At 31.4% G+C, this 5,145-nt stretch overlaps 1 long non-coding RNA gene across 1 annotated transcript; it reads right to left on the bottom strand.

Moving 5' to 3' along the window:
• Positions 1-200: 200 nt before the first annotated feature.
• LOC145564478 (uncharacterized) lies at positions 201-4,847 on the bottom strand. Its single transcript, XR_014094840.1, has 5 exons — positions 4,609-4,847; positions 3,546-3,633; positions 2,649-2,828; positions 986-1,086; positions 201-323 (listed from the first exon to the last, which is right to left on the bottom strand). It is a non-coding gene; the product is annotated as an uncharacterized LOC145564478 (long non-coding RNA).
• Positions 4,848-5,145: the final 298 nt, after the last annotated feature.

Raw genomic sequence — 5,145 nt, 5'->3', positions numbered from 1 at the left:
AATATATATAAACTAATTTTTTTTACTTCAAATGAGATGTTTGCACCCTAAACAATAATACACAGAATGTATATCAATGAAAATAAAATTTTCATTTTTGTTAGAAGTTTTCAAAAATATTTACATAATTGTCCAATATATTGGCAATTTACAAAATGAAGTATTTCAACAATACTTATATAATCCAAAAGATAATTACATACCACGATTTACATTAGTTTTTCGGATCACATAATAATTATCACAACAACCACAAAAAGATCCACCACCAAAAAATTATATCTATATATTGTGCTCCCATTTGTTTGTTCTTGAGTTATAGCCTGTAAATACAAAATATTTAGAAAGCATTCAATAATATTATATCTGAAAATATATTGATATTAAATAGAAAAAAAAAATTAGCAAAATATATCAAATAAAGAATATCAGTGGAATTTAAGGATGTATTAAAGTATGATTGAGAAGAGATCATACCTTCCCTAAATCCAGTAAACATTTAACTTTCAACACTCATTCTAGTAAGTACTTAATTTTTAAACAATGATAGAAAAATTAAAGTACATACTTAAATATGACTAAGCTTAGTAGTCAGACATGAGTAACTTAAATTAGGATCTATCTAGTTTACCCAAAGACTATATTTTTCTGTTTCAATTTAATTGTTATCATTGGTATAGTAACCCCAGAGCCTAGCTAAACAATTTTAGTACACCAAAAGGGAGAAAAAGTAGTCAGGGTAGCAAAAAAAAAAAAAAAAAAAAAAGATATCAAATCATAAATAAAACAAAAGCATGGAGTAAGAAACATTACTTTCCGCCATTATAAGAGTGTACACTTATATATATTTTTGTTTTTTTTTGTGTTAGTAGTTGTAAATTATTTTTTGATTCAATTAATTTTCATTATAACCATGGACAATCAAGGTGAAAAAAAAAGTAACATAGGATAAATAATTTGAATTGAAAATATATATGACACTCACAATAATGTTTTATATAGCATATTAAGGCCACCAAAGATGTTCGATTACTCTAGGAATGTTCCATCCTCGCAATGATTACCATCACCATGTTCTTCTCCATGCTGCATATAGTAAAAGTAAAGTCAGAAATGGTAGACACTAAAGCTGCTCGCATGTCAAATCTTTCATTAGTTGAAAGATCATATGTCTCCAGCCCAAATTCCTACAAATCTTTAAGATCTTTTATCAATGGTTGTAGATAAATATCAATATCATTGCAAGGAGATAAAGGGCCAGGAATAAGTAATGCCAGCATCAAATACTCGTGCTTCATGAGCATCCATGGAGGCAAATTATAATTTATCAAAATCACTGGCCATGTACTATGTACAATGCTCATTGTGTGAAATGGGTTAAATCCATCAGTGGCTAACCCTAGCCTCACATTACGAGGCTCTTCAGAGAACATTGGATACGACTTGTCAAAGTCTTTCCAAGCTTGACCATCCACTGAATGTTGTAAAAGCCCATCTTTTTCACGTTCATTTACATGCCAAGTCATGTACTTGGCAGTCTCATGGCACATAAATAGTCTCTGCAACCTTTTTTTTTTATTGGAAAGTACCTTAGAATTTTTGCAGGAATTTTATGAGTCTTTCCTTCCACATTCTCCATATCATTTGATTTCCACCTTGGGGTACAACAAACATGACAACTTGTTGCATTTTCATTTTCCTCCCAATACAACATACAATCATTAGGGCATGCATCAATCTTAGTATAGTCTAGCCCTAAAACTTTTAAAGAGTTCTTTGCTTCATTAAAAGAAGAAGGCAGCTTTGCATCATCAGGTAGAGCATCCTTAAATAGTTCTAACAAAGCACTAAATGCGACATTGGTGAGCTTAAAATCGCACTTATAAACAAACATACGAATTGTAAAGGCAAGTTTGGTAAACTTTTTACAGCCTGTGCACAACTCTTGCTGGCCTTCTTCAACAAGCTTTAAAAATTTCTTTGCATCTTCATTTGGACCCTCTCTTAAAGTATCTTTCAACAACCCCTCTATGTCATCATTCGGGTCCAAAGATACATTATTGTCAACTATCACATTTTCTCGTTCGTTATCTGTCCATGCTTCTGACAGTATGTCTGTTCTAGGAGCAAACCCGTTGCAAATTACATGTTCTTTAATAACATTTCTAGGATGCCAATAACGGTAGAGACACGTTTCACATGGACAACAAATTTCATCTCCTTGAGACTTCGATGCAAAAGTGTTTTCAATGTATTCATCAACTCCGTGCTCAAATTCATCACTCCATCTAGGAAATGTCCACCACTTTTTATTTCTTTTATCCATTACTCTAATTAGAAAATATGACCAAAAAAAAAGAAGGTTCACTAAGAAACAAATCAAGAAAAAGAGGGAACATTAAAATTAAGCACTCTAACATATCAATAATACCTGAATACTAGTAACAATTTCGTAAGAGCATGTAAGTATGGAAGTTCTGAGTTGTTTTAATGTACTAGTTTAGATCATAGTTTGATAAACAAGTTAATGTCGCAGGTAGAGACACACTTAAGATATCACATTAATATAAAAGTAATCATCATGATTAGTAATATGTATGATTAACACAATGATAAATTGTTCGAGATAGAAATAAAGGAACACAAACCTGCGAGGTGTTGTTCTTTTGATGAGTTTGCACCAGGGACATTCGAAGGGGTGGAAAATAATATTTTTAACACACTCAAAAGATAAAGCTTTTGCAGCAAGAATAATCAAAGGAGTGCAGATTTACAACTTTTCTTGAATTTTGAGGGAGAAAAGTTGAATTTTTCCTATGTAATAAGACCTGTAACATGCAACACACACACACACACACACAAAAAAAAAAAAAAAAAAAAAAAAAAAAAAATCATGGGTAAATAACCAATCAAATACAATGGTTTCAATAAACTAATTTAACAAGGAGAAAGTACAGAGGCTAAAATCCAAGTATAAAGGAGTTGTCTTGTACATGATTGAAGCCACTCAACTAATACACAAGTAGCTCATATGATCATTATGCAAGCTAAATGTAAGAAATTAAAACTTTGTCCCTTATTAATCTGACCTCTATGGGGAAAAAAAGGGATGACGGAGGGAGTAATTTTCAAACACTAACTTCTTAATCATTTAGCTACAAATAATCAATTAATGTAGCTAGTTCCGTGATCATTAAAAAAAATCCATAATAAATTCTTTGTTAAGAAAATTTTTAATGTGAAAATCATTGTAAATTATAATCACACCCATACATTAACTACATATTTGATTTCTTCTTTAAAAAGAGCCTAATAACCCTCATACATCATCTCAAACATTGATTCATGTTGAGACAAAATTAAGAAATAATTCAATGTTGAGGCCACAAAAGCACCACAGAAGAAGTTGTTCTGCCATTCACATGCAAATGAAACCACTCCTATGGCACATATAGCTATATGTACAATGAAACAATATCCACAAGGGCACAACAGAATTACAGAATCAATGTTGAGGCCACAAAAACAGCACAGCAGAAACTCACATGCAAATGAAAGCAGATCTTGGCATGTATATTAGAACGAGGAATCTAAGAGATCAATTGCAGTGAGGATTTTAGTTGGTAGGCTTCCCTGAAAAAACAAATTACAGCAAGGAAATTAAGTTTGCTAGAAAGATAATAAAGTCTGTTCCAGATATTTAGACAACTATCAAGATTTTCCACAACCCAATTATCCCTGCATGCACCTGGTGCAATTGGCTTGAGGCTTGCGAGGAAGTGGATCTGACAAAGCATATTAATTTAATACTAAAGGGACATTCTTTCAATTGCCATAACTATTATGAACGAAATTGCTCATATTTGTATATGATTCTGTTCATCCTAGCAAATCTTTTCACTTTGATCATAGTTGTAAAATATTGCAAATTGGATCAAACTGAGAATAGCTGATTGACCTCAAAGATAAAAATGAAAAAAGTGTAATTTAGATTCCTCAAACTCATCAATAAGACTTGTTGGATACAGACATACAAACAATTGTAATTTAGATTCCTCAAACTCATCAATAAGACTTGTTGGATACAGACATACAAACAATTGTAATTTAGATTCCTCCGAAATAGTGCAAATCCTACACTAGTTTTACCAAATAAATTACAAATCCACCACTAATTATTTTACCAAAAATAAATAAAAATCCACCACTTTAAGCTCCAATACTTGTAAGATTATATTAAAAATTTAGGATATCATTGAGCCGTGAGTTTCTTTCATATGGGCTTAATAGTTAAAATTTGGTTGTTTCTAACTAAGATCTTTAATTTAATTAGAACAGTTAGCTGCAAAAGTTGCTCAAAAAACCACGCAACTTCTACCAACCAGTACTACTTCAGCTTCTAACAAAATACAAGAGGGTACAAATCAAATTAAAGTATAATCCACTAGAAAAAAAAGATTATTAAATTGTTTAAAATATTTAAGGGTATAAAATTTAGATATTTAGATGAGCATCAACTTCAACAACATAAATTAATTAAAAAAAAACACTAGTTGAATTGTACATGCAAATTGGCAAACGAAATAAAGGTTTGAAGAAAATTGGAACCTGTAATACTGAAGTAGCATCCTGACAATACTCTTCCAAAGAATTAACTTTGAAAATGGAGAAATGTTGATGTTTAGAGATCTATTTGAGGATGAGTATGATTGAGAATGGAGATGAGTTGAGAACTTGAGACAATAATGAGGTGTTCACACAATTGATTTTTTTGGAAGCTTTGAGAAATAAGGGTTTTGAAAATTGGGGAAAAATAGCGCAGTAGAATTGAGAAATAAGGGTTTTGAAATTTGGGGGAAAAAATAGCGCACAAAAGAAAGCAGAGTGGCGGGTTACTGAATTTTTTTAATAGTAATCTTATTTAATTTTCTTATATTCTTAAATAGGCCTAATGCTACGGTTATTTTACCTACTGTTGCACTAGCCATACCCATTGCAAAAACCCATTGCATTATCGTTGATTGTTGCAAAAATCGTTGCATTAGCTCATATCGTTGCTTAAAAACGTTGCATTAGCCTTTGACTGTTGCTAAACACCATTGCATTTGCTCGTTTATGTAGTAGTGCCAAAGTTTCTAATGCACT

Source organism: Chenopodium album, chromosome 10, assembly GCF_948465745.1.
Source record: "Chenopodium album chromosome 10, dcCheAlbu1.1, whole genome shotgun sequence".
NCBI lineage: Eukaryota > Viridiplantae > Streptophyta > Magnoliopsida > Caryophyllales > Amaranthaceae > Chenopodium > Chenopodium album.
This window is presented reverse-complemented; position numbering and strand designations above follow the sequence as displayed.